The following is a 6,880-nucleotide window of genomic DNA, read 5'->3' as shown; positions in this document are numbered from 1 at the left end:
GCACCACAAATCACTGTGTTATCTAAGTATTTTTTTGCCTGTCCCCAACCAAGAACCAATTTTCACCTCCATGAAATAATACTGCCTCCTTGAAAATGCGTGGGTTAAACCATGTGAAATCATGTAGATTCAATTTCATGTGGTTCGACTAGTACATTGCTTTAAAGTACACATGCTAGGCAAAGTAAGTCAATCAGAGGAAGACAATTATCATATGATCTCACTCATCTGTGAAATTTAAGAAACAAAACAGAGGATCATAGGGGAAGGGAGGGAAAAATAAAATAAGACGAAATCAGAGAGGGAGGCAAACCATAAGAGAGGCTGAACTCCAGGAAACAAACAGAGTTGCTGGAGGGAGGTGGCTGGAGGGATGGGATAACTGGGTGATGGGCATTAAGGAGGGCACGTGATGTGATGAGCACTAGTGTTATATACAACTGATGAATCACTGACCTCTACCTCTGAAACTAATAATACACTATATGTTAAGTGAATTTAAATAAAATAAAATTTAAAAAATAAAAATAAATTTTAAAAATAAGGTATATATGCAGGAGGGGAAACTATAAAGAAAAGCAAAGGATTGATTAAAACAAATTTTAGAAATATGACAACTTCTAGTGGGGGGGGGGCCAGGATCAGGGAGGGGCCCATGAGGAGGGGAGAGGTTGCTTCTAAAGTACTTGTAATGTCCTCCTTCTCAACCTAGGTGAGATACATTGTTTCATTATGAATCTTTAGACTGCACAGATGCGTTTTATACACTCTTCTTTGTATAAAACATAGTTCAGCATTATAATGTCAGAAGAATGTAATTCAGATGTGTACTACAGCACATTTTCTATTTTTTTGGTCCATGTTTCTAGGCATCTCCAGGTGCAACAAGCATTTGTTAAACACCCCGCCCCCTACCGGTTGTGTAATTGTGAGCAAGCTCCCTAACTTCAGTGTCTCTGTTTCCCCATCTGTCAAAATGGGGATAAAAATAGCATCTACCTAAGTGGGGTATCATGAAGCTTAAATGAATTAACAGCTGTAAGGTGCCTGGCACAGTGCCTGCCACCTAAGCTGCACAATAGAGCCCTAGGGAGATGACTTCCCTGGGGAGTTCACAGACTTCACACCAGGGAGATTAGGCAAGGGTAAGCTCAGCGATCAGAGCCAAACTCAACTGGGGAGTCCCAACCCCTTTCTAACTAGCAGTCACTATATAGATCTATCAGAACCCATCTGAAGGTCCAGGCTGAGGATTATTCTATCAGTCTAAACTTCAGCAGCCAACTTGTGAACTTTAGCCCCAGAAATACACCCATTTGTTCATTCTTTCATTCCTCAGCCATCTAGCATTTCCCTCATAACTATAGTTGTGCTAGGCTGGACGAAAGACGGAAAGAATCTTTACAACCCGAACTTCATTCTCAAGAGGTATGACTGGCTCTCTGGCCCTGGTTCTTAGGTGCCTCCAGTCCCCACCAATATGACAAAAGATGTAAAAGACCCATACACTATCAACCACAAAACACTGCTGAGATAAATTAAAGAAGACCTACACAAATGGAGAGATAAACTGTGTTCCTGGGTTTGAAGACTCAGTCCTGTTAAAGTGTCAGTTCTCCCCAAATTGATCAAAGATTAATGCAATCCTAGTCAAAATCTCAGCGAGCTTTTTGTAGCAATTGACAAATTGATTCTAAAATTTATGTGGAAATGCAAAGGACTTAAAATAGCCAAAATATCTCTGAAAAAGAACTAAAAGAATTTATACCACTTGATTTCAGAAAGCCACAGAAATTGACACTGTGACATGGATATGAAGATAGACACATAGGTAAATGGAACAAAATAGACCCATAAATATATGATTAATTATCAATAAAGATGCCAAGGCAATTCAAAGGAGAAAACATCATCTTTTTCAACAAATAGACATATGCAAGAAGAAAAAGGAGTAGGAGGGTGGTGCGGAGGAGAGGAGAGGGAAAGGGGAGGGGGAGAGGGGAAGGAAGGGGAGGGGAGGGGAGGGGAGGGGAAGGATCTCAATATTTACCTCACACCATATACAAAAATTAACTTGGAATGGATCATAGGTGTAAATGTAAGAGCTAAATGTGTAAAATTTCTAAAAGGAAACAGGAGGAAAATTTAGTGGTCGTGTTGGCTTTAAAGAGATGCTCACAAACTCTCTGATCTTCCTTCTTTCAAGATGTGGAGTTTAATTTTCTCCCCCCGAATGTGAGACAGACTTAGTCAATCACTTCCAGCAAACAGAATATGGCAGAAGTGATAGAATGTCCTTTCCAAGATTAGGCTATTTAAAAGACTGTGGTTTCCATCTTGGGTTTTTCCCCTCACCGCCCCCAGCCCGCCCCCGCCTGCCTGTCTCTGGGGGGAAGCCAGCTGCCATGTCATGAAGTAGCCCTGTGGAGAAGGCAGCACTCCTGCTAGGAGGAGAGACCCATGTGGTGGGGAACGGAAAAAAAAAAAATCCATACATCTGATTTTATAAAAATCAAAAACTTCTGCTCTGTCAAGGAAGCTTCAACAGCATTCCAGATAAGATGACACAGACAACATTTCTCCCAGTTCCTTCCATTAAGTACAACTAAAACCCTGGATATAACACAGCTGACAATCATAGGAGGGGTGCCTCAGTCAGCGCAGACTGCCACAGCAGAATACCACAGACTGGCTGCTTAAACAACAGACTTCTATTTCTCACAGTTCTGGAGGCTGGCAAGTCCAAGATCATGGTGCTGGCTGATTCAATGTCTGCTGAGAGCCCTCTTCCTTGAGTTGCAGACGGCTGCCTTCTTGATGCATTCTTACATGGTCTTTCCTCAGTGCACACTCACGAAGAGAGAGAGCTCTGGTGTCTCTTCTTAGTTGTACAAGGGCACTAATCCCATCATGGGGGCTCCACCCTCATGACCTCATCTAAACCCAATCACCTCCCAGAAGCCCCGCCTCCAAATACCATTACACTGGGAATTAGGGCTTCAACATATGAATTTTGAAAAGACACAAACAGTCCGTCCAAAACAAGGATTCTGAAAGATGGAAGGCAGATTGGTGACACAATGGTAGACAGAGAGGCCCGGCCAGCCTAGAGACAGCACTTTGCTGCCCTGGGAACATGCAGTCAGTAACGAATGAGTAGAGAGACCTCCCCCTGCCCAGTAGCAGCAGGTGGCCCTGGATGGAATGCTTTCCTCCCCTCCAGGCATGGCATCAGCACAGACTGAGTGGACTGTATCCCCCACCAAGGGTAGCAGATAGCCTAAGGCAGCACAGCAACAGCAGATAACCTGGGGCATTTTCTTCCCCCCTGCCAGCTGTGTTAACCAAGGAGGGAGCCTGGACTTCCACCCACCACCCAGCAGCAGCTGAAGCCCCAGAGATTCCTCCCCTGTGGGTAGCATCAGTGGAAAACATGTAGGAAGTTTGGACCTAGCAGTGGTAGGCAATGCCCCTCGCTCTCCAAACTAGGAAATGGGGGGAGGATTTTAGATAGAACAGAACTAGGGAAAGGGATCCTCTAAACTTGTACAGGATATTTTGGGCAGACAGCTGATTGACCCAGGTTTTCAGAGCAGCCTTTGAATAGCACACATACAAAGTAGACCAGAATAACATTGAAAGGACTCAGAAATGAAATTGTCATTGGAACCACAGCCCACAAAAGTAGACCAAGACCAGCATACTAACCTAAATAGAATGTCTGTTTGCTAAAATAGACTATTTCAACAGGATCCAGAGTCTCATAAGACCCACAATGTCCAGGATACAATAAAAAATCACTCATCATACCAAGAACCAGGAAAATCACAACTGGAAGGGAAAAGACTAACAACAGATGCCAACACTGACATGACTCGGGTGTTAGAATTATCTGGCGAAGATTTTGAAGCAGCCATCCTAAGAATGCTTCAATAAGCGATTACGAATACTTTTGAAACACATAAAAATTAAAAATCTCAGTAAAGAAATAGAAGATATAAAAAGCACCAGAGGGGAATTATAGAATTAAAGAATCAAAATTAAAAACTGCTGGATGGGCTCAATAACAGATCAGAGATGAGATATGAAAGAATATTGAAGACAGATCAATAGAATTTATTCAATCTAGCAGCGCCTCGGTGACTCAGTTGGTTAAGCAGCCAACTCTTGATTTTGGCTCAGGTCACGATCTCAGGGTTGTGAGATCAAGCCCTGCATCAGGCTGCACACTCAGCAGGGAGTCTGCTTGAGGTTCTGTCTCTCCCTCTCCCTCTGTCCCTCCCCCTGCTTGTGCACTCTCTCTCTCTCTCTAAAATAAATAAATCTTTTTTTAGAAATAGGATTTATTCAGTCTGACCAACAAAGAGAAAACAGGAAAAAAATGAACAGAGAGCCTCAGAGACCTATAGGACAATAACAAAAGATCTAACATTTGTGTTACTGAAGTCCCAAGAAGAGAAGAGAAAGTGTGGGACAAAAAACATATATATTTGGAGGCATAATGGTTGAATATTTCCAAAATTTGGTGAAAAGCATAAACCTAATCATCCAAGAAGTTAATAAATCCCAGAAAGGGAAAACCTAAATAAATCCACCTAAGACATAATCAAACTTCTGAAAAGTAAAGAAAAGAAAAGGTCCTGAAAGGGGCTAGAAAGAAATAATTCATTGCCTAGAGAAAAACATTTCAAAGGACAGCAAATTTCTTATCTGAATCCAAGGAGACCAAAGGAAGTGACACAACATTTTTCAAGTCCTGAAAGAAAAGAACTGTCAATGCCAAACTACATGCAGATAATATATCCTTTAGAAATGAGTAGGAATGGGGTGCCTGGGTGGCTCAGTTGGTTAAGCGACTGCCTTTGACTCAGGTCGTGATCCTGGAGTCCTGGGATCGAGTCCCACATCAGGCTCCCTGCTCAGCGGGGGGTCTGCTTCTCCCTCTGACCCTCTTCCCTCTCGTGCTCTCTGTCTCTCATTCTCTCTCTCTCAAATAAATAAATAAAATCTTTAAAAAAAAAAATGAGTAGGAATGAAGTCACTCTTAGGCAGAGAAACACTTAGAATTTGTCACCAGTAGATCTACTTCTAAAAAATGGCTAAGGTCAATCTCCAAATAGAAAGGAGATGATAACAGAAGGAATCTTGGAACATCAAAAACAAAATAGAAAAAAGAAAGAACAGTGAAATGGGTAAAAAAAAAAAATAGGGATAAATATGTTATCCTTCTCCTCATAAATTTTTTTAATTGTGTTTGATGGTTGAAGTAAAAATTATAACATGATCTGATGTGATGCTCAATATATGTAGAGGAAATACTTATGACAACTATATTTTAAAGGTGGGAAAGGGAAAAGTACCGAAATAGAAGTTTTCTATATTTCCTTTGCAGCCTTAAAATGTCGGTACCAGCAGTCTGTGATAAGTTGTGTATGTATGTCAGCCTTGGAGCAACCACTAAAATAAAAACATACACAGAGAAATACTCAAAACAACTACAGAGAAATCATAACATAGGCCCCCAGAATGTTCAAGTAACCCAGAGGCAAGCATGAAAAAAGGAACAGAGAGGAACAGGAAACAGAAGGAACAAACAGAAAAATATTAGAAATACTGAAATATTGGAAACATTGATGATCCCTAAATCTCTAATTTGGATATGTGATTAACAATCACCTCCTTTGAGCCTCTTGATTTGAACTAAGCTTTAAAATCATATTTGTATAAGTAAATCAAGGTGAAATCCTAAAAAATGCTCAGGCAAGAAAAGAGTAGCAAAGGAATGAAAAACAAAGGAAACAAACACAAAACAAATAAAATGGAAGATTTAAGCCCTAACATAGCAACAATTACTTTAAACATAAATGGTTTAAATATACCAATTAAAAGACAGATTGGTAAAGTGGATAATAAAAAAATACAACCCAACTATATGCTATATAAGACACTCATTTCAAACTTATCCATAAGTAGGTTGAAAGTTAATGGGTGGAAAAAGATACATCCTGCAAATATTATTTTTTAAAAAAAGCAGGAGTGGCTATATGTTAATATCACATAGAATAAACTTCAAAGAAATGATTGCTAGTGACAAAGAGGAATATTATGAGATAAAGGAATTGATCCACTGGAAAGATATCATGATCCTAAATATGTGTGCACCAAACAACAGAGCCTCAAAATACATGAAGCTGAAAGAAGAAGTAGACAAATCTACAACCATAGCTGGGGACTCAAGCACCCCTGTCTCAGCAAATGATAGAACTAGACAGGAAATCAGTAAAGACATGGAAGAACTGAGCAACAGGATTTAACTGACATTTATATAAAACTCTAGCCAACAACAGCAGCATAAACATGATTTCCAAGCATCCATGGAATATTCACCAAGATAGACCACTTCCTCAGTCATAGAGCAAACCTTAACAAGTTTTTAAAGATTGAAATCATATAGAGTATATTCCCTGACCATAATGGAATTAAAATAGAAATAAATAACAGGAATATCTTCAAACACTTGGGAACTAAACTAGACACTTCTAAATAACCCATGAGTCAAAGCAGAAGCCTCAAATGAAATTTAAAAACACATAAAACTGAATAAAAATGAAAACACAACATATCAAAATTGGTGGGATACATCTAAAGCAGTACTGAGAGGGGAATATAGAGCACTAAATACTTACATTAGAAAAGAGGAAATGTTCATATCAATAATCTAAGTTCCCACCTCAAAAAACTAGGAAAAGAAGGGAGGGCGGAGCAAGATGGCGGAGGAGTAGGAGACCTGGATTTCGTCTCCTCTCAGGAATTCAGCTGGATAGGGATCAAACCATTCTGAACACCTACAAACTCAACAGGAGATCGAAGAAAAGAAGAG

The sequence above is a fragment of the Leptonychotes weddellii genome, chromosome 3, assembly GCF_054177405.1.
Source record: "Leptonychotes weddellii isolate Sample4059 chromosome 3, ASM5417740v2, whole genome shotgun sequence".
In the NCBI taxonomy this organism is placed as follows: domain Eukaryota; kingdom Metazoa; phylum Chordata; class Mammalia; order Carnivora; family Phocidae; genus Leptonychotes; species Leptonychotes weddellii.
The sequence above is the reverse complement of the archived record's forward strand: the minus strand, read 5'-3'. Positions refer to the sequence as shown.